The following is a 24,953-nucleotide window of genomic DNA, read 5'->3' on the forward strand; positions in this document are numbered from 1 at the left end:
ATATTCCAAGGCTTTTTTTCTGGGATAGACGTAAAAGTCTTCCCTGAGATGTTTCAAGAGAAATCCACAGTAGTTGTTAGGATCCGTTTAAACCCCACCGTCATATAATGGTAATATTATCCCTAGATATTATACACTCTGCTGTCAAGAATGTTGTTAAATAGCAAAACAGAGACGTGGTGAAACAAATATTCAGTAGATACTTAAAAAAATGTATCATTATGCCGTCCTCACCTTGTGCTTAAAAATCTAACTTAAAATCCTAAATAGTGTCCTGGATTTCTTTTTCAGTAATATGACAAGATAACAATTCGTCAATAAATGGCATTTTAATGCAATCATAACATTTCCATGAAATCTGAAACTAAATCATCAAACAACAAATGATTATTTCGATGATCCAGGTTTAGCAAATCCTTGAAATAGGAGTACCACACCTCTGCTGCTTAATCTTGAGTTTTCCTTCATGGGAATATGTGACAAATGGTCAGACTCTGTTCGCGGCAATGCAGTCATATAATGGACATTTGTAAAGACGGCAGTGCTTATGATAAAAAAAAGTCAACAACACTAGTTCCTATATCTGATACAAAAGTAGTTACTTTGGGTTTCGCCGTCTACACGATCAGTAACAATATGCATAGCCATTGCTTTGCACAAAGCAGGAAATTGCTTTCCACAATTGCTTCCTACATTATCAGAAAGATAATCTTGGTTTCACAAACCAATCTTCATTCCTTATGAATACTGGTACATATTTGGTACTTGTAGAATATGTACAGGTTCAGAGGCATAAAAATCTCTTAAACAGATAAACAGCGTCAACTCCATATTCATGCTTTAACTCTCTCACTAATAGCTCAACACTGCTGTCGTCATGTTTTAAGACTTCATCTACTGGTACGTATGTGGTACTGGTAGAATATAATCAGGTTCAGAGGTTGCTCTTGCATTACAATCTCAACACGTGATAAACACAGAGTCAACTCCATATTCATGCTTTGACTCTCTCACTGTCTTCCGAATTGTCATACTCTGTGTGTACATAGAAGAAAACATTCCATGGTTCTGCCGAATTTCTCTCAGAGAATTAGTTGGGAGGAACGATCTCTTCACCTATTTATGTCGCCGCCCAATCTGATGCAGCTTAGACATAGATTCATCAATTATGTACACCATCTATGATTCGTGTCTCGTAGCTAAGGAAGGCAGTACTTCCCTCCTTACAGGATTTGTCCACAAACCGGATCGACTGTGATCAAATCCACCTCACCCTTTCCTTAAAGTCCTCCGATATGAGAAAGTTATCATCACCTTTAAGCTGCTTTCTCCCTGCCTCTAAAATACTGGATTTGTCCTTGTAAGAAGCAAATGTGACAATGACAGTCCGATTGCATTCTTACAGATTAAACAGTGGGCCCTCTTCAGTTAGCGTTAATAAGATTAATTTGATCATGGAGGAAGGCTCTTACTGTCGATTCAGTTACATCCCAAGAATCACCATGTTCTCATTTCAGTCCTTGAAATGAGATTTGATCTTCTCTTTTGAGCCTCATTGTTGTCCGTTATTAAGTCTAAGTTGATAATATTTTGCTTTACATCTGCATTTTCCGAATTCAAATTCACAAATTCTCTGATAGTAATTATTTGACACACATATCAAATTTCTCCTTTAATTGGAATTAACGTTTTTGAGATAGCGTCCATTTCTGACATACCCAGATCTGCTTGCTCCTGTTCACCTGGCACACACACTGACCAATGTTATTCCTCGCTGACAGTCTGGTTTGTACTCATACATTACTTCGTTCAAGAAAGAGGTCATATAAGTGCGCCCTGTAAAGATATTTATCATTTAGTCTTCAGTCCCATGTCAGCAGTTGGTTGGTTGTTTTACGCTGCACTCAGCAATATTCCGTCTTTATGACGGTGGTCTGTAAATAATCGAATCTGGACCAGACAATGCAGTGATTGACATCATGATAATAGATCCACATAATTGGGATCGATGACATGCAACAACCAAGTCATCGAGCCTGACCACGCGATCCCGTTAGTCGCCTTTTACGGCCTGCATGGGTTGCTGAAGACCTATTCTAACCCGGATCTTCACGGGTCATGTCAGCAGTTCATGCTTCCCAGTATTTGAATACAGCTAGTAATTCATGTACCATCAAACTAAATTACATTAGTTTTGTTCTATTTCAATGAGGATTTTGTAGATAAATATATGACTAAGACAAACATGTTTGTCATCACAATCGCTTAACTGACATCTTTAAACTACTAACGTCACCATTCTAACTGAATCTATTCGGATAACTTCAATAATGAGAGGAAAGCGTCGCTCATTCTGTATCAAATCGCTGAGATGCGGTTGAATTTAGCACAGCACACAAGCGATGTCCATATCAATTTATAGTAATCTTCACTGATGCTCTTCAAAGTGGCTTTTATGTGTCTCCAAGGAGATGCTGATGCATCACTGACTTCCAATTCAGCACAATACTGGTTTGGATGGAATCAGTCATGATTTCATTTACAAGACGTTTGTTTGGAGTTTGTGTTGTTAGATCGAATCTATTCTTGAAAATCTATATGCCTATCAGTAAACTATGCCCAGTGTTTCCTCTGTATACTCTGTCTACACAGTGGAAGAACAAAATATGTCATAGTCTAGAGTTATCTGATTAAGGTCAACATATATTGTCCAATGATATGGTCATGTCTCGAGTGGCTAATCATGTTTGCCAGAGAAGGATTCATATTTTGTCTGAGGCTTCATCTGGGGTCAGTAATATCTTTATAACAGACATCTCGTTACAGATTTCGTTAATTTTTTGCAAGTCAGTCAGCACTGGAGCAGCATTCTTAGGTTATTCATTGAAATATGAAATAGCACGCACATTTGTGACGGGTTTCAAAATACATTAGCATTATAACAACCTTTGTGTACTTCTTGCGTTTGTTTTGGAAAAAATGAGTTCAATATCCCCAGTGGAACAGATACAATTTAATACACGAATCTAAAAGGATTAAAATATTGAAAACCCAACTGATATATTTTTTATTAAAACGTCATAATGCGTGACATGAAATCATCCTCTTCACACCAGAAAAAACAAACAGCTTTTAGAATCAGAATCTCCAACAGATCAACATTCCTCAGAAACATACGCAATAAATGATACCATACAGAAATGATGACATTGTCATTACCACATTTTGATTCAGGTAACCATCCAAGAACGAGAACTCCTTGATAAGAGAAACACAAGGCAAATACGTCATACTAACGTACACTTTGCGATGAACGTTAAACACATTGAATACTAAAGATAGAGTAAATATGTATCTGCCAGAATTGCAATACATATATGACACAATAATAAGTTTTGTATCCTGTGGGTGACACTGGGGTGTAGATTAGTCCACTTCCTCGGGAGGAATATAGCGCTGCTCTAACATAAACAAACCACATTCGGAATATTCTAACTGTGCACAGATATTTAGATAAAATTTGAATGTGGTATTGTATACATTACTAATAAACTTCATTACAATAATGTATTTGAAATGGAAGGTCATACCTCTATCATTCGTCCATGAATTCGTTCTTTCATTCAGCCATTTATACACCATAACTAGTACTTTTAAGTATATGCGTTATGTAATAATTCTGAATAGTATAAACAGTATAAACACCATTGCACAAAATATACACAACTACACGACTATACCTTCTAGCAAACATTATGATGCACTAGAATAATCAAGTTACGTCAATACCAGTACTTAACATATACTGGTATACAACACTTATAACATTATACTAACATTTAGACTTGTGGTTTATTCCTAAGTGCTCTGAGATCTGATCGTTGACGTGCTCTGATTGTTGTGGAGTGTAATGGCTGACGTGCAAGTAGCTTTTAGTATTTTAAAACAAGCCAATCAACAAGACAACGGACACAACACAGGCAATGACACAGCACAACCTGTCACCCCTTCTACCCGTAACAGACGTGACAAAGATCTGAAAAAAACGCTTAAAGATGATACTAGTAGAGGTAAAACTATAAACAATCGCAATTCTTTCAACCTAAAATGACCACAACCTACATACTTGGTGATTCATACCTGCCACATAACAACAGGAGGATGACATATTCTAACTGGGGAAAGTCATCCGATTATTGGAGTATCGTTATATTCATACATACTGCAGTCACATCCCATCACTCTTCAAATAATGTTTGTTTGATTAATTAACACCAACAGATATTATTCCCGGAGAGATTAAAGTAGCGTGACACGTAATTTCTGTCATTAGCAATGTAACTATCATCAACCAGTGATGATGGAACTCCAGCTGGGGCACCTTGTAGAAGTCCTTATGATCCTGGGTAAGGTGTCCTAGCATTGGTTACTGGTGACTTATAGCCCGTGTTTGAAATAGTTGTATGTACCGCTGTAATACTTAACTATGTTTGACTGACTCTTTATAAATATAGCTCTGATGTATGGGCAACATGTTGTTTCCGTAAATGAGTAGATTTTTGCAATAGTCTGTATACCATATATGCCTCAGCATCCTATTTACCATCCGTAGTGTACATACTGCTGTCTGATCCCAACTCTGTTTGCTGTTTAAACCTGTCAGTATGTGAGTGGGTTGTTATCTGAAACAACATTTGTCCAGCTTAACCCAGGTACATTTCCCTTTTCTTTCACGACATCAAACATCAGCGTAAATCATCGCACAGTGTATATTCAGTTCAGGACCTTATTATCTCGTCAATGAAACCAAAACATCACAAGCCAGGCTATACTTTAAACACTGTGAATTACAATTCACTAACCTCATAACACATGTCAAATGATATATGGGAGAACGTTAGAGGGGGCGTGGGTGAACAGATGTGAGCGGAGATTGGCCTCAGGACAATCCGGAGACGTACAGGCTTGTCGAGCTGATGTCCATTCTAACCCCAGCTTATTTTCTTGACAGAAATGGATGACTGTATGAACAGGTTGATGAAGAGAACAAACTTGTAGATTTTGTCTTTGATAAGATTTTGGCTTATGTCTCATACTAAATATTTGAACATCTTAAAACAAACATGTACATTTGAACAGTTCCGTTTCGCATAACATGCATTTTAGTTGGTTGGTTGGTTGGTTTGTTGTTTAACGCCGCACTCAGCAATATTCCAGCTATATGACGGTCTGTAAATAATCGAGTGTGGACCAGACAATCCAGTGATTAATCCCGTTAGTCGCCTTTTACGACAAGCATAGTCACCTTTTACGGCAAGCATGGGTTGCTGGAGACCTATTCTACCCCGGAGTCTTCACGGGTCAAATATGCATTTTAAACAAAGATAGAAATATACAAAATAATATCATGTCGTGTATCCCTAGAGTAGCTATTACAACCCTTGTCCGTTCTGTCAAAATACTACAACGGATCAACTGGAAAATAAGCAGTATGATGAGTCTTTCTGAGTGCATCAAAGTTTCAGAATATCAGTGGCGTATATTTACATATCTCGGTGCGTTGACCTGATAGGGTGACGTCCCAAGGGCAGGCAACACAAAGAACAGCAATTGTGCAATTAAACCAGAAGGGGATTTTATAAGACTGTTTCGTTTAATGTATTGAAACACAGATACTCTGTAATGTAACAGAATATCCTCCTAACTCTCTTAATGTTGTAATAAAATCAAGCTCACAGAGTGGGATGTATTGTCTGAATGAGCAGTGCCTAGACCCCTGGCCTTTAGCTTTGTATGGTGGAATACACATTACTGTCCATTGAAGTGTCCTGGCTTTGTGATTCGAAGAAGATTCCAATGAACTTCATGATCACAGAGCTTGGAGACAAGAAAATGGTCATGATACTTTTTTTCAAATTGGAGTTCATGAAAGAGAATCATTTTCATATCTTTCCTGTTTATTTGCTCTTTTGTTTGGCAGACGTTTACAGCTATTTTCTCTATTACAACATTAAACAGACGTTGGACAAGTTTATGTAATCCCACCCAGTGTTCTTGGTTATATCACATGGAAGACGAGTGGTAGTAACATACATTCATTGACAGTGTATGATTGTATCATATTCAACATTTACATGATCGATGTTAATGGAGCTATCAAAAGTCATGAAAGTTGTTTTTCTACCAGTCGTGTAAACGTTATATCATCGAGAAACAAACGTCAATAACATACGAAGGAACTCGGACCTGAATGATGTTATACTGAGAACCCACTCTTGTCAATTGTCACTCGCGAGGCATTCCTTGCTCACAACTGGCTGGACGCCACACAAAACACAACATTCTTTCTTGTATTGAATCGTATTGTCACCTATAACAGATGACAAGAAGGCTTTAACATTTTCTTTGACGTAACAAACGAACCCCGCTTTCTCAAAATATATATTTAACAAGTCCCATTAATGTTCGACTAGACAAACCATTATGGGACAATTTTCCGCGATTCATTTATTTTGTGTATGAATAGTCCCATCATTTACGGATTATCGCACACCTGTTGAAGGCTATACACTCTCAACGATTGTCACAAGTAGTTACAGTTCCGCTGGCTGGGCGGCACCCACCACTGACATTGGTGCTGAGGGATGGTTGGAGCTACTTTCACAGTTTTCGCTTTCAGTCTTAGCAATGATTTCGTTCACATTGCATCATTGGAGACATGGGACGTTTTGCAAGAGAGCAGGTACATGTCTTTTATACTATTGAGACATATATAGGATGCGTTCATTGCCGTATTGTTATATAGTTTAATATGGGATCTTTGTGGCCAACTAAATGTGACGACTTTCATGGCTAGGGCATCAAGTGGAACATTTTACTGGAATGTATTGCAAGGCTAGTGTTCCAGTGAGTGGCAGCAAACATTTTACATATGTTTTGAACTATTTACTCACAGAAGTTTATTCTCGACTAGTCCCTGTCATTCGTTCATACTCATTCACACAAGAGTATCTCAGCAGATTTAGATGGGAACTTCTATGATGATGCTGTGCCCTAAGTGTGCAACTGCCTCATTACCCACAATGCCATACATTCTAATTCTGCCAGGATCTGTTGGTCATGACACCAAAGCCATTTTCAGCCAGATCCACATCCATAGTGTGTAGCACCACACCCTTGCTTCTGCATTTTCACCAACATTATGGAAAGAGTGTAATTTGGGCTTTCACCAGCGCACATATTGACTAACTCTTCCAACCAACCACCAAACTCACTTGTCTGGTAACGTCATTGCTCACAAGCACTGGGTTTACAGTGAGTGCTATATTTGTCTTATCGGTGACATTTGAGGCAAGCTGCTGTCTAACAATTATTGTGACCAAATCAATAGAAACATCAATTGGATAACCCCACAATTGCCCCAGGGTGATCACGTAAATATTTCACCCCAAAACTATGCATTATTGGATACGTTTATAGAAGAGGTGCGTAGGCGGTATATAGCTGACACGCAAGTACATGGAATTGGTGTAGTCTGCAGGGAAACGATGTATTTTACAGGTGGTGTTGAAGGCATTCGACAAAATCCATATAACTGTCTACAGCATTGCAATGTGTTTGAAGTGCTCCTTGCCGAGTGACACCACTTCTCCGTGTCAACAGCCTCACTGCCCGGTGTATGGATGATATCAATCATGTACCTTATAACAACAGATCTGACCTTTAGCGTGACCCTAAGCTGTGTATATAATATTCGTGAGTAGTCTCTTGAAAGCAAAAACGATTTTAGAAGATCTGCAACACCAGGCACTGATCACAGTATTAAACACATTTACCTAATGTGAACCCATGTACAGAATAAAAATCATTACAGGGGTTTTAATGTGTTCAGCCTTTCCTAAAGATTCTCTTTAATCAGCATAGCTCTATTAAATGTATGTGTCGTCCAATGAATAGGATCTGGCTGATCCATCAATGAACCTTAGAACTTTGCTCTAAACCAACAGCTGATACGACATTGCATAATTGTCGCTTTGATTATCTTCAGTTGGCAGTCCCTTTGTCATGTTATTGTTCTGTAACCAAACCGCCTAAACACAGTCGCTATCATTCTTGATAGCTGTATCTACGAAAGATAGAGTAGAATAGCTTGTCCATTTTGTTCTGTCTGGGCGAGACAAACCCCTCTACATAATAATAAGAACTCAATATTCCTTTGTACGATTCAGACTGTATCATAAAAGCATGCCAATATGGAAGTAGTTTCGTAAGTGTAATTAACTTCTTGGATAATTTCCCTTGTTTGGAGTTCGCCGATCTGTGAAGAAATTCCGATTCACATCCACAAAGAAACAGATCAGCAATTGGGGAGCAAAATTGGTGCCCATGTACACTCTTCAAAAAAAGAAACGCACAGGTAGATTTTTAGTAAATTTATTGTACCTACTAAAGTCGATATATTTAATTTAATATAATAGATACAAATATGAGATTTTGGAGCTCGATAGTCGAATGTTGTCGTTGTACAAAGGCATTGAAAACAGTTCAATTTCATGTAACATAAGGCCACAAGGTTGCGCTGAACTCAGTATCTCGTGTGACTGCCCCAGCCAGCAATCATGGCTCTGCATCTCTCTCGGCACTGACTGGATAAGTGTACGAATTCTGTCCTGTAGAATTCTGCGCCATTCTGCTTGTAACGCTTTGGCCAGTTGTGGGAGTGTCTGCGACGTGTTATGACGTTGACGTAAACGAGTTCATCCCAGAGGTGTTCGATTGGGTTGAGATCTGGAGATCACAACGGCCAGGGCAAGCTGTTGATGTTGGCATTATGAAGTTAGTTTACCGTAACGTGGGCTGTGTGCGGTGGAGCGTTGTCCTGTTGAAACAGCTCCCTCTGGCGGTAAATGATTGGAAGGTGAAGTTGCAAAACAGGTCTTCGGGGTCGGATGAATGAATGACATCTTATTGGCTTATGCTTGCCTTTTTATAGCCACAACCACGAGTTACGAATCCCATAACTTGCACGTGCAATTTGCTTTACTGCTTTACATGTCCTCCTCGACATGTTTCAACAAGTGTGAGACAATGCTGTTAAAGACATTGCTAATCGACAATGGCTGCGTTTTGACGCACCGTTTGTCGCATATCAGATCACCATCATTTTCCAATAAGATATTTTCGATATATATACCGGATTTTTTGTGTAGTCAGGTTCAATGAATTACATACTACCTGTGCGTTTCTTTTTTTTTGGAAGAGTGTAGATACTACTCCTTGCCTAAATGTTCATAAGTTTCAGATAGTCCAGCATTTCACATATTGTTTTCTTAGTTAACTTCATATGACATTTGCTTTCAATTTGACAAATTGTCCTGAACTTTTGAAGATATAGATGTAACTATATATATTGTCACCCCGTTTAGTGACAAATGTCAAATGGGTCAAACAATGAGGGTTGTTTTCTATAGTTTGCCGTGTGGGCGAGAGGTGTACACAGTTGAAACATCAAATGTATTGATATAATAATATATATATGAATAAGAATAAAACCTTTCCAAACCCATAACAATTCTCTGCTGAAAGCAGAGTCGATTGGATGATTCCGACTGTAAAAGGAGCGTTTCTTTATGAATCACTATCAAAGAAAATCATTCCTTGGTTGTATAAGGTTGTTAATCTTGAGGTAGGGATTTAGTGTTACATTTGCTGGACCCAGCAATATATATCTCAGATTTGTATAGCAGTTAGGAATCTAGTACAAAAGAGGGACGTACGTGTATTCATGCTTTGTTAGAAGTTACTTGATAGCAGTGGTTCGTGGAAGAAATTATTCCAATAGATATTTCGTAATTCAGTCCAGAGTGTTCCAACTTTCCCTATCTCATTTTTATATGAATAGAAAGCTATCAAGCGTATCATATTAATGTCACATGAGTTAAATACATTTGCTTAAGTAACTTAATTCTACTTTCAATGAGGTGAGGAATCTATTTCTCATACATACAAAAAGACCTTTTGTCCTTTTTCTACTAAATGAAGGTCACAGTGATAACATCCAGACTCTGTACGATGTGTATCTAAAGTTGACTTTTTACGAACAAGGTTGATCCGAAAGTTGCGAAGAGACATTGGAAAATTACACATTACTCTAAATTATCGTTCGTAGCATACATTTCTGGCTCAAGCTCATTAATATAAAATGTAAACATGACAGGACCTGAACGCAACCTTGTCCTACCCCACAAGATGTGTTCAATATATGTTTTACAGCAACCAACCTTTACAATCTCTTTTAGATATTCATACATATTGTACATTTTACCATCACATCCAATTTGTAAGAGTAAATATACAAAAAAACATTCTGTCAATAACTGCAACCCCCTTTTTTAAAATCAGTAAATTAATAATAGAATCTGCTTTTGGTTTATAGAGATAGTGTGAACATAATGCCTGCAACGTAAAAATATTATCAATGTTAAAGAATTGAGAACAGAACCAGCTTGAGATTCTGAAATAACATCATTTACCTCTATCCATATTCAAAGGCGGTTTTTTTCTGGGATAGACGTAAAAGTCTTCCCTAAGATGTTTCAAGAGAAATACCGTAGTTGTTGTTCTGTTTAAACCCCACTGTCCCATAATGGTAATATAATCCCTAGATATTATACACTCTGTTGTCAAGAATGTTGTTAAATAGCAACACGGAAAATGGTGAAACAAATATTCAGTAGATACTTTTAAGAATTTTGCAATCCTAACAAAAAGGACTTTTCGTGAAATCTGAAACTAAATCATCAAACAACAAATGATTATTTTTATTTCGATGATCCAGGTTTAGCAAATCCTTAAAATAGGAGTGCCACACCTCTGCTGCTTAATCTTGGGTTTTTCCTTCATGGGAATATGTGACAAATGGTCAGACTCTGTTCGCAGCAATGCAGTCATATAATGGACATTTGTAAAGACGGCAGTGCTTATGATAAAAAAGTCAAAAACGCTAGTTCCTATATCTGATACAAAAGTAGTTACTTTGGGTTTCGCCGTCTACACGATCAGTAACAATATGCATAGCCATTGCTTTGCACAAAGGAGAAAATTGCTTTCCATAATTGCTTGCTATATTATCAGAAAGATAATCTTGGTTTCACAAACCAATCTTCATGCCTTAAGAATACTGGTACATATTTGGTACCTGTAAAATATGTACAGGTTCAGAGGCATAAAAATCTCCTAAACAGATAAACAGAGTCAACTCCATATTCATGCTTTAACTCTCTCACTAATAGGTCAACACCACTGTCTTCCCAACTGTCATACTCCGTGTGTACATTGAAGAAAACATTCCATGGTTCTGCCGAATTTCTCTCAGAGAATTAGTTGGGAGGCACGATCTCTTCACCTATTTATGTCGCCGCCCAATCTGATGCAGCTTAGATATAGATTCATCAATTATGTACACACTGCCATCTATAATTAGTGTGTCGTAGCTAAGAAAGGCAGTACTTCCCTCCTTACAGGCTTTGTCCATAAACGGGGCAACTGTGATCGAATCCATCACACCCTTTCCGTAAAGTCCTCCGATATGAGAAAGTTATCATCACAATTAAATGCTTTCTCCCTGCCTCTAAAATACTGGATTTTCCTTGTAAGAAGCAAATGCGACAATGACAGTCCGATTGCATTCTTACAGATTAAACAGTGGGCCCTCTTCAGTTAGCGTTAATAGGTTTAATTTGATCTAACTTGATAATCTTTTGTTTTGCATCTTCATTTATCGAATTCAAATTCGCTGATAGAAATGTTTTGATGTTTTTGGGAGGCACGATCTCTTCATCTATTAATGTCGCCGCCCACTCTGATAGAAATGTTTTAACACACATATTAAATTTCCCCTTCAATTAGAATTAACGTCTTCGAGTCAGCGTTCATTTCTCCCATACCCAGATCTGCTTGCTCATGTTCACCTGGCACACACTGACCTGTGATATTCCTCACTGACAGTCTGGTTGTAGTCATACATTACTTCGTTCGAGAAAAAAGGTGATTTAAATGCGCCCTGTAAAGATATTTATCATTTAGTCTTCAACCCCATGTCAGCAATACTTGCTTCTCTGTATTCTAAAACTGCTAGTAATGCATGTGCCATCAAACTAAATTACATTTATTTTGTTCTATTTCATGAAGGATTTTATAGATAAATCTATGACTAAGACAAACATGTTTGTCATGACAATTGCTAAACTGACATCTTAAAACTACTAACGTCACCATTCTAACCGAATTTATTTGAATGACATCAATAATGAGAGGAAAGCAGTTGCAATTGCATCATCGTCGCTCATTCTGTGTCAAATCACTGAGATGCGGTTGAATTTGGCACACCACACAAGCATATCAATTTATGGTAATCTTCACTGATGCTGTACAAAGTGCCTTTTATGTGTCTCGAAGGAGATGCTGATGTATCTCCTTCCAAATCAACACAATACTGGTTTGGATTGAATCAGTCATGATTTCATTTACTAGACGTTTGTTTTGAGTTTGTATTGTTAGATCGAATCTATTCTTGACAATCTATATCCCTATAAGTAAACTATGCCCAGTGTTTCCTCTGTATACTCTGTCTACACAGTGGAAGCACAAACTATGTCATAGTCTAGTGTTATGTAATTAAGGTCAACATATATTCTCCACTGATCTGGTTATGTCTCGAGTGGCTAATCATGTATGCCACGGAAGGATTCATATTTTGTCAAGCAAGAGTACTGAAGAGATACTTCATCTGCGGTCAGTAATAAAAATCGCATTACAGAATGGCAGCAACGGACACTTTCCCATGGGGTATTCTCTGTTCAGTTGGCAGGTCAGTAGAATAGGGTAATTCACAGGGTTAAACTGGCTTGTAACGTTCATGTCTACACTACGACTGCATCTCTGTATTGGTTAAATGGTTAAATGCAAATGTGTTTGCCGTCAAGAGCTGTGTCAGGTAGCCCTGCCAGGATCCATTGATCTCTAGCAGGTTTGAAATTAATGTGTTCTTGAATGTGACATGCCTTCTCAGAATGTTACATGATGTGGCCCTCAAATCCATTCGTATACTTACATATAGTAACCATACCCGGATCGGGTCTTTTCAAATCCCCAATTCCCGGATTATATTGATATGTATTTAAGCAATTTTATTTTATTTGACAAGTCTGAAAAACATAGCATAAACGTTGACTTACTCATTTCATGTTGCTATGCTGGATCCCACAAGTGGTATGTATTCCATATCCAGAACCTTGAAATGTCGCATTCATTAGACATTCATCAGACATAGAAGTATCAGTGATAAGTGTGTTTCAATGGCCAGTTGAGAATTGTATCTGTGTTACCAACACGTATGTCTGAGCATCATGCAATTGTGTCACTGCTTTTCAACATCAACATACTAACATATTCTTATATTTTATCCATTCTAACCTTCAATTTCAAGAATAATTTATTGCCAGTCAGTCAGCACTGGAGCAGCATTCGGTTATTCATTGAAATATAAAATAGCACGCACATTTGGGACTGGTTTCAAAATACACGCAAAATGTACTTCTTGCGTTTGTTTTGGAAAAAATGGGTTCAAAATCCCAAATAGAAAGAAACAATTTCATACACGAATCTAAAAAGATTAAAATATTGAGAACCCAACTAATATGTTTTAATTAAAACGTCATAATGCCTGAAATTAATGCAACGATCAGAAGTTAAAGTGATGATGTATACTCGCTTGGGTACCTTGTAGTAGTCCTCACGATGCCCAGTGAGGTGGCCTAGCATTGGTTACTGGTGGTTTATAGCCTGTGTTTTAAATAGTTGTATATACTGTTGTTATACCCACCACTGACATTGGCGCTGAGGGCTGTTTGGAGCTGCATTCACAGTTACTCAACTACACAAGAGTATCTCAGCAGATTAAGATGGGAACTTCTATGATAATGCTTTACCCCAAGTGTGCAGCTGCCTCATTACATACAATACCATACATTCTGATTCTGCCAGGATCTGTTGGTCATGACATCAAAGCCATTTTCAGCCAGACAATCATCCTTGGTCTGTAGCACCATATCCTTGCTTCTGCATTTTCACCAACATTATGGTAAGTGTGTAATTTGGGCTTTCACCGGCGCACATATTGACTAACTGTTCCAACCAAACCCCTAACTCACTCCTTTGGTAACGACATTGCTCACAAGCACTGGGTTTACAGTGAATGCTATATTTGTCTATACGGTGACATTTGAGACAAGCTGCTGTCTAACAATTATTGTGACCGAATCAATAGAAACACCAGTTGTATAACACCGCAAATGCCCCAGGGGGATCACGTAAATATTCACCCCAAAACTATGCATTATTGGATACGTTTATAGAAGAGGTGCGTAGGCGGTATATAACTGACAGCAACGACATGGAATTGGTGTAGTCTGCAGGGAAACGATGTATTTTACTGGTGGTGTTGAAGGCATTCGACAAAATCCATATAACTGTCTACAGCATTGCAATGTGTTTGAAGTGCCCTTTGCTGAGAGACACCACCTCTCCGTGTCAACAACCTCACTGCCCGGTGTATGGATGATATCAATCCTGTACTTTACAACAACAGATTTGACCGTTAGCGTGACCCTAAGCTGTGTATATAATGTACGTGAGTAGTCTCGTGAAAGCAAAACCGATTTTAGAGGTTCTGCAACACCAGGCACTGATCACAGTACTAAACGCATTTCCCTAATGTGAACCCATGTACAGAATAAATATTATTACAAGGGCTTTTTCTTGGTTTTTAATGTGTTTAGCCTTTCCTCAAGAGTCTCTATAATCAGCATAGCTCTATTAAATGTATGTGTCGTCCGATGAATAGCATCTGGCTCATCAATCAATGAACCTCATTGCACTAAACCAACTGCTGATACAACATTGCATACTTGTCATTTTGATTATCTTCAGTTGGCAGTCTCTTTGTCATGTTGTTTTGCTCTGACCAAACCGCCCAAACGCAGCTGCAAGTAAAAAGTCGCTATCATTCTTGAAGGCTGTATCTAAGAAAATATATGACAATATAACAATTCGTCAATTATTGGCATTTTGTTACAATCATGACATTAATGGCGGTCCGTGAAATCTGAAACTGAATTATCAAACAACAAGTGATTATTTTGATAATCCATGTTTAGCAAATCCTTACAATAGGATTTAATCTCGAGTTTATCTCAATGGGAATGTGTGACAAATGGGCGGGCTCTGTTCGCAGCAATACAGTCACATCATTGACATTTGTAAAGACGGCAGTGCTAATGATAAAATAGTCAACAACACTAGTTCCTAAAACATACAAAAGTAGTTACTTGGGGTTTCGTCGTTACTACGATCAGTAACAATATGCATAATCATGGCTTTGCACAAAGCAAGAAATTGCTTTCCATAATTGCTTTCATCAGAAAGAAAATCCAGGTTTAGCAAACGAATCGTCATGCTTTAAGACTTCTTCTACTGGTACGTATTTGGTACTGGTAGAATATAATCAGGTTCAGAGGCTGCTCTTGCATTAAAATCTCAAAATATGAAAAACACAGCTTCAACTCCATATTCATGATTTAACTCTCTCACTAATAGGTCAACACCGCTGTCTTCCGAATTGACATACTCCGTGTGTACACAGAAGAAAACATTCTCTCTGAGAAGTAGTTGAGAGGCACGATCTTTTCACCTATTTATGTCGCCGCCCAATTTGCCACAGCTTCAACATAGATTCATCAATTATGTACACACTGCCATGTATAATTAGTGTGTCGTATCTAAGAAAGGCAGTAATTCCCTCCTTCCAGGCTTTGACCATAAACGGGGCAACTGTGATCGAATCCGCCTTACCCTTTCCATTAATTCCTCAGATATGAGAAAGTTGTCATCACCTTTAAAATACTTTCTCCCTGCCTCTAAAATACTTGATTTGTCTTTGAAGAGGCAAATGTGACAATGACAGTCCAATTGTATTCTTACAGATTAAACAGTGGGCCCTCTTCTCTTGGTACTGAGTTAATAATTTTAATTTGATCATGGAGGAAGGCTCTTACTGTCGATTCAGTTACATCCCAAGAATCACCACGGTCCCATTTCAGTCCTTGAAATGAGATTTGATCTTCTCTTTTGAGCCTCATTGTTATCTGTTATTGAGTCTAAGTTAACAATCTTTTGCTTTACATCTTCATTTTCAGAATTCAAATTCACAAATCTCTGATAGTATTTATTGGACACACATATCAAATTTCTCCTTCAATTAGAATTAACGTTTTCGGGATAGCGTCCATTTCTAACATACCTAGATCTGCTTGCTCATAGTCGTATGGCACACAATTGCTTTCCATAATTGCTTGCTACATTATCAGAAAGAAAATCCAGGTTTAGCAAAGGAATCGTCATGTTTTAAGACTTCATCTACTGGTACGTATGTGGTACTGGTAGAATATAATCAGGTTCAGAGGTTGCTCTTGCATTACAATCTCAACACGTGATAAACACAGAGTCAACTCCATATTCATGCTTTGACTCTCTCACTGTCTTCCGAATTGTCATACTCTGTGTGTACATAGAAGAAAACATTCCATGGTTCTGCCGAATTTCTCTCTGAGAACAAGTTGGGAAGAACGATCTCTTCACCTATTTTTGTCACTGCCCAATTTGCTGCAGCTTAAACGTAGATTCATCAATTATATATATATACACACTGCCATCTATAACTAGTTAATTAAGGCAGTACTTCCCTCCTCCCAGGCTTTGTCCAAAATGGGATCGAATCCACCTCACCCTTTCCATAAAGTCCTCCGATATGAGAAAGTTAGTATTACGGTGGGCCCTCTTCTTTTGGTACTGAGTTAGCGTTAATAAGTTTAATTTGATCATGGAGGAAGGCTCTTACTGTCGATTCAGTTACATCCCAAGAATCACCACGTTCTCATTTCAGTCCTTGAAATGAGATTTGATCTTCTCTTTTGAGCCTCATTGTTGTCCGTTATTGAGTCTAAGTTAATAATCTTTTGCTTTACATCTTCATTTTCAGAATTCAAATTCACAAATCTCTGACAGTAATTTTTTGACACACATATCACATTTCTCCTTTAATTTGAATGAACGTTTTCGAGATAGTTTCTAACATACCCAGATCTGCTTCTCATCTTCACCTGGCACTCACTGACCTGTGATATTCCTCGCTGACAGTCTGGTTGTACTCATACATTACTTCGTTCAAGAAAAAGGTGATTTAAGTGGAGATATTTATCATTTAGTCTTCAATCCCATGTCAGCAGTACTTGCTTCCCAGTATTTGAATACAGCTAGTAATTCATGTACCATCAAACTAAATTACATTAGTTTTGTTCTATTTCATTTAGGATTTTGTAGATAAATCTATGACTAAGACAAACATGTTTGTCATCACAATCGCTTAACTGAAATCTTAAAACTACTAACGTCACCATTCTAACCGAATTTATTTGAATGACTTCAATAATGAGAGGAAAGCAGTTGTAATTGCATCATCGTCGCTCATTCTGTATCAAATCGCTCACATGCGGTTGAATTTGGCACACCACACAAGCACCGACCATATCAATTTATGGTAATCTCCACTGATGCTCTCCAAAGTGCCTTTTATGTGTCTCCGAGGAGATGCTGATGCATCACTGACATCCAGATCAGCACAATACTGGTTTGGATTTAATCAGTCATGATTTCATTTGCAAGACGTTTGTTTGGAGTTTACATTGTTAGATCGAATATATTCTTGAAACTCTTTTTGTCTGTATGCGTTAACTGTGCCCGGTATTTCCTCTGTATATTTTCTGTCCACACAGTGGAAAAACAAAATATATATGTCTATGTCTAGAGTTGTTTGATCAAGGTCAACATATATTCTCCACTGATCTGGTTATGTCTCGAGTGGGTAATCATGTATGCTACGTATTCCCAAGGGCTCATTCTCTGTTCAATTGGCTGGTTAGTAGAATAGGGTAATTCACAGGATTGCTTGTTACGTTATGTATACACTACAGCTGCATATTTGTATTAGCTGGCAGTAGTGGTTGAATGCAGATATAAATTTATTTGCCGTCAAGAGTTGTGTAATTAGAGCATTGATCTCTAGCAGGGTTTGAAATTAATGTGAACTTGAATGTGACATGCCTTCACAAAATGTTACATGATGTGGTCCTCAAATCCATTCGTATAGTTTACATATAGTAACCATACCCAGATCGGGTCTTTTCAAATCCCCAATTATAATAATAGGTCGACATTTTTACCTTCGTCAAGGAATTCAATCACTTCAATCTGACAAACTTGGTGTAAACCCTGACTCATTGTATTTTGATAAGTTGGAGCCAGGTACATGTAGCTTCAGATAGGTACGGTGGTTTATGTAGCTGTCAAATGCACCGCTGTTTGCTCTTTTGAGTTGTGTCCTTGTCGCAGGATCCTTTGATCTCCAGCAGGTTTGAAATTTGATTTCATTATTTCACAGAAAGTTATACGGTTTCAACTTTCTGCCAGGCTTCATCACAAGACAACATAAGTGTATTCCTCCTGAGGGTAAATCAAATAGGGAATACTGGTCCTTAAAGTATTCTTGATATAAATACACATCTTCTCCTGTATGTATTACGTATAACTATATTGTGCAGATGGTCACATCTCTGCTATGCTAATGTATCTTGGGCCAGTTGCCTTACACTGAATGTCTGTCTGTCTGTCTGACATCTACGTGCCATTCAGGATACATCTTTTCAATTTCTCATTGCCGGGAGTTGTCTTTCACCGACATTTGCGTCCTTGTGAATTGTGCAATGCTTTTTATACGCTGCATAAAAATTCACTCATTCATCACACATACAAGTATCAGTGATGGAGAATTGTCTGAGGATCATACAATTGTTATTGCTGCTAATATCAGAACTAATATAATCTTAAATTTCATCAGTTTTAACTTAAATATTCAAAATAATTTATTGCAAGTCCATTTGCACATAAGTGACATTCGTACGTTAATCATTGAGATATAAAATTGCACGTTCATTCGAGGCCTCAAAAATGCGTGAAATGCAATCCTATTCTTTAGACCAGATGAAACAAACCAGACCACAAGCCAGTCAGGAGAGGACCAAAGATTCCTCGTCATCAGATTCTGAAATGATATAAGTCATTATGTAGCCGTTTGATTTTCGATTGTAATTTGTCAGTTAAAGTTCAGTGATCGCAGTATTTACGGAATGTCAACGTGTTGTCCCCTCGACTTCTGAGGATGTAGTTAATTTCCCCATTTACAGAGTTATTTTCTTATGAACAGGTGTTCGACACAAAGCCAAAAACATAATCCTGGCGAATCCAACTCTTCAGGACTACATATCTGTGATCAATTAGAGAACAAATAAAAGGTAATTTGCATTATTAATTTATACGCGCAAACATTTCTTTTCATCACAGAGTCTTGAAACCTTATTATGTAGCTTGGTGATTGCCAAAGGATATTTTACAAACATACATCTATAGCATCTATTGCATGAATTGTATCAATATGTTTGATATCCCAGTACTTTAAAACGCCAAACTGAACTGACAAAAACAGAAAATAAGATGTAAACGGTCTCCTTGTATCACCAGCCACCGCAGCAGATCAAGGTGATGCTAGCTTTCTCCAAGAACAGGATGGTAACACTGTCGAATCTCAAGAGTCCTCAGTTAAAGTCTGTTTGATCAATTAATTGTTTTTTTAATATTGCTGTCACCAACAGTGAATATTGCATCCCCGGGAGGTTAACATGAGGTGACATAATTCTTATCATTCCATCAACCGGTTTCTTGTACTTAATGCAATGATCATCAACCATTGAGCATAATGTTGATATTAGCGAGTATTGTACACAACGACAAGTATTTAAAGTGATGACATAATGTAGTCCTCACCATCACCAGTACGTTGGCCGGGCTTTGGTTACTGGTGGTGTAAAGCCTGTGTTATAAATACACTGTTGCTATACTAAACTACTTGCCAGGATGCGATGAATAAAACTTTGATGTCTTGGTAACATGATGTTGATACCATAATACGTTCTCATCGATATTTCGCGGAGACAATGCTGACCAGATTAACTCATTCCCTTTTACTCCAGAATGATGCATATTCAACGAGAGGCAAGCCGTTGGCTTAGAGTATTAGAATACGTCGTATTCTTGACGACTGTATCAGACTGAATATCAAAACAATATCCATAGTAATGAACTGCATTACAATCCCAACGATGCTTATTGTTTTTGCCTGCCAGTTTATGATTGGGTTGTTATCTAAAAGAACATTTGTCCTATTTAACCCAAGTGCATTCCTCTTTTCTTTCTCGACATCACAATAACATCAGCGTAAACCATCACAAGGCGGATATTCAGTTCAGGACCTGTCATTCGAAGACAGGCTTATTATCTCGTCAATGAAATGTACACATCACATTTGACAAGCCGGGCTTTACCTAAAACACCGTGAACAACTACAATCCACTAACCTAATAACACATGTCAAATGATATATGGGACGTTAGAGGGTCAATACAAATTCCCGTGTCTGGCTTAACCTTGGTGCATAGATGTGAGCGAAGAATGGCAGGGAGACAATGCGGTGATGTACAGGCTTGTGAGATGATGAGCCTTGTAACCCTAGCTTATTTGCTTGGCAGAAATGGATGACCATTTGACAAGGTTTGATGATATATTTCATGTGGATATCATCCTGCAACTCTTTCTGGAGAATATTTTTAGGAAACAAATTCTGTCTGTTGTTATTGATAACGAAAATATTTTTGGGGTTTAACAGTATAAGTATCCTGGCACTATTATTGAATCAAAACTCACTTGGAATGTCAACACGGAGCAAATTGTAAAAAAGACGTGTAAGATACAAAATTACAGTAGTTATATGCTTTATTCCGAATATCACTTTCTACCAATGCTGAAAACAAACAGGGCCCGGAAAGCATTCATACCAGCCAGCATTAGTCTTTTAAATGATAAATTGTATATATCGAATCCAATATATTGTGTATATCTTATATACCATTCCCGGTTGTCACTGTGATAATGTTTAATTTTCTATATCATTTTACCTGCCACTATATTAGCTAATGTCTTATTTTCTGATATACATATTTTAATGTCATATATTTTCTTATCTTATCTTATTAGATATATAAATAATGCTATAAAATACTCGTTGACATGTATCAATAACAGAGTAGCGATTCAGACAGACAGACAGACAGACAGTTTATTCAGTAAGAAGGCCATAGGCCCATAATACAGACAATGGTTGATTGCATGAACTACGCATGCCAAGGAAGTAGTCGATTTAAGTTTCTCTTAGCCGTTGGACTTTAAATAGATATAAACATGTGTTATATACAACATCAAAATTTTCTGATGAAATAATTTCAGTAAAAGATTTTACAGTTTGAAACTTGATATACTCTTTAAGATACATATTTCTTAGGGCTGAATAACGCTCACATACAAGTAAAACATGAAATTCATCTTCAATAAAAGATATACCATTTTCTATACAATATTTACATAATCGTTCAGTGTATGGGACATTTGTGTATCTCCCCAAATCAATTGCAAGTTTAAACTTGCTACATCTGAAACGAGTCATACATATTCTCGGATGTACTGGTATGGGGAGTGTAAGATATTTTTCTACATTTAACAGGGATTTAAAATGTCTATAATAAAAGGTATCAGATATACTATTGATAGAACTACGCCATGATTGTTGAAGGTTATCAAATAATCTTTGCTTAAAAAGATGAATAAATATCTTCACATTGTCAACATCTTGTGTTAACCATACATATCCAAAACCTAATTTAAACAAATTATTCTTAATGTGAGTAGCCCATGTGGTGCGACCATAATGGTCAAGTGATTTGAGCATTTAAATAACATTGGCGAGGCAGTCTGCGCTCGTCCAAACGCAGTAGCCTGCACCAATACTTGATGGCCCTTGTAGGTATACACAAGTTGGAGAGGGGCTCTTCCGCACTCTCCTAAAACCATTGCATTGTTTGTTGTTTTACCTGTATTTAGAAACCATTTACACATTTTATTCTTTACATCTTCAATAATTTTACAATATGAGATGCCCCATATTTCTGCGCCGTAACAGACAATAGGCACAATCATAGCATCAAATATCTTAAATAAATCTTGACAGGGTATATTACCAACTTTCTTTTGATATCTTTATAATGTCATAATGGCCTTGTTACTCTGTGCAGCAAGAGTATTTAGTGCCTTGGGCGTGAACACAATATAAAACGACACAGTTTCAATATATACACTATTAAATTTCGTTTTTTCATAATGTCTAAGGGGTCCGCCATTTCTGAATACCATACCTTTAGTTTTCTTCAAGTTTACCTTCATGCCTGTGGTATTGCAAAAATGTTCAAAGGCATTGATCTTCTTTTGTAAATTTAAAGGTGTATCAGCAATAGATGACACGTCATCAGCAAACATAAGTGCATATAATGCTGGACAGTCTTTAGTAATAAAAACTGTTTGTCCTCCATAATTTTCCATAAAATTTACAAGTTTATTTATGATATTAAAAACATCTGAGGGCTGAGGATGCATCCTTGACGGGTACCTATATTACACTTAAAGTATTTGGATAACCCAGTAGGTGTTCTAACACAGGCACACAGTTTATCGTACATTGATGTGATGATAGACAAAAACTTTCCGCAGACACCAATATCAGCCAAACTCTGTAACAACATATTGTGATCAACATTATCAAAAGCTTTTGAGAAATCTACAAATAAGCAGTAGAACCTTCCTTTCTTTTTACATGCATACTTTTGGATAATGGCCTGTAGTGAAAATATATGATCTGTCGTGGAATAGTTGGGTCTAAATCCAGCTTGAGATTCGTCAATGATATTGTTATCATCACACCACCTAGCGATTCAACCTCTGACTGTTCTGTCGTAAATTTTTCATGACGTTTAGCCGAGTTTAGTCATGGACAGGTCATTTGTAAACATAAGTACCATCGATAGGAAACCAGATGAGTTGGTATAATACATGTAGGATTCAACGGTGACAAGTGAGAGTTTTGTTATTCCTCCACACATTTGGATATAAAAAAATACAAAAATGATTAGATATAACATAAGGGGAAGTTACATCTTTACAGAAAGCCGAAAGTTTCTCAACAATCAAATGAAGTGACAACAATGGATCAACTGTGAAATGAGCAGTCTGCACGATGAGTCTTTCTGACTGTACCACAGTTTCAGAATAGCATATCAGTCACATGCGTGAATATTCACATGCGTTGACTAGGGAAGGCGACTTCCCAGTGGCAGAAAACCCAACGAACAGCTATTGGGCAATTACACCAGAAGGGCATTTTGTAAGACTGTTAGATTTAATGTATTGTAAAACAGATGCCCTATAATGTAACAGAATATCCTCCTAACTCCTCTTAATGTTGTAATAAAATCAAGCACACACAGGGGGATGTATTGTCTGAACCTATCGGTGCCTAGCCCCTGGCCTTTAGCTTTGTATGCATCATGGTGGGGCGGCAGTAGATACACATTACTGTCCATTGATGTGGTCTGGTTGTGTGCTTCGACCAAGATTCAAATAAGCTTCACGATCACAGAGCTTGGAGACAAAAGAACGGCCAGAATACAGTTATTTTCAATTTGGAGTACATGAAAGAGAATCATTTTTTTCACTTTCCTGTTGGTTTGCTCTTTTGTTGGGCAGACCTTCACAGCTATTGTGTCTTTCACAACATTAAACAGAGGTTAGACAGGCCTATGCACTCCCGCCCAGTGTTCACACGGAAGTCAAAAGGAAATGGAAGGACATTCAGTGACGGTGTATTATTCCGTCCTATTGCATACGACATCGACATGCTCGCTTAAAGATGTAACCGTCAGCATGTGACGTTCAAAAGAAAAACATACTTAACAAGATGTGTGAGCGAAACTAACAACGAACGATGTTCACAGCCACGTCCGACAATTGTTAACCTCGGGGCATACGTGATAAAGTTATCAATGACTGATCGAAAACCTAACTACATACAACACTCTATCCCGAAAATATTCTTAATCATATGGGCGCATTTATCAGCTGATAACAAGCATTTTGCTTCATTTGTCTTTAGTGTAAGGAACGCGTATCATCAACCTTGCTTTATTTTATCTGATGAATAGTACTTCACTAGTCCCGATGACGTCTCGGCTAGACAAACCACTCAACGATTTTATTGATAAAACTTTCCACGATTCATTCAGTTTGTGTTCGTGTTTGAATCGCCCTCTCAATTAAGGATTATCGCCCGCCTGTTGACGGCTGTACACTCTCAACGATTGTCACAAGTAGTCACAGTTGTATTCTGTAGCATTGGCCCAGGGGGCACCCACCACTGACACTGATGCTGATGGATGGTGGGAGCTGCATTCACAGGTTTCCTTTTCAGCCTTTGGAATGATTTCGTTCAACATTGATGCGCACAGCTCAAGTACATGAAATTTATTTTATATGTACATGTATAGGGTTCACTAAGATTATTGTTGTTTTGTGTGTAGCATGCTCTACTTTATTCATTCATCTATGATAAGATTATTCCAAAGTGTTCTCAAGTTTTGTATCATTTTCAGTTTCTATGAGTTTGCTTTATGTGAACAGTTATACACATAATATGATGTTAATAATAATAAAATATGATAATAAAGATAACGCATTTCACCCATCATTAGTTTCACAAAATGCGCAAGATTTACCAATGCAAAGTCCCTTCAAATGGTTTTTCTTTAATCCCTAAAAAGTATACGCAAGATGAAGCGTCATTAATACCC

This window comes from Haliotis cracherodii, unplaced genomic scaffold (genome assembly GCF_022045235.1).
Source record: "Haliotis cracherodii isolate W230 unplaced genomic scaffold, xgHalCrac1.p SCAF_5, whole genome shotgun sequence".
NCBI classification, from domain to species: domain Eukaryota; kingdom Metazoa; phylum Mollusca; class Gastropoda; order Lepetellida; family Haliotidae; genus Haliotis; species Haliotis cracherodii.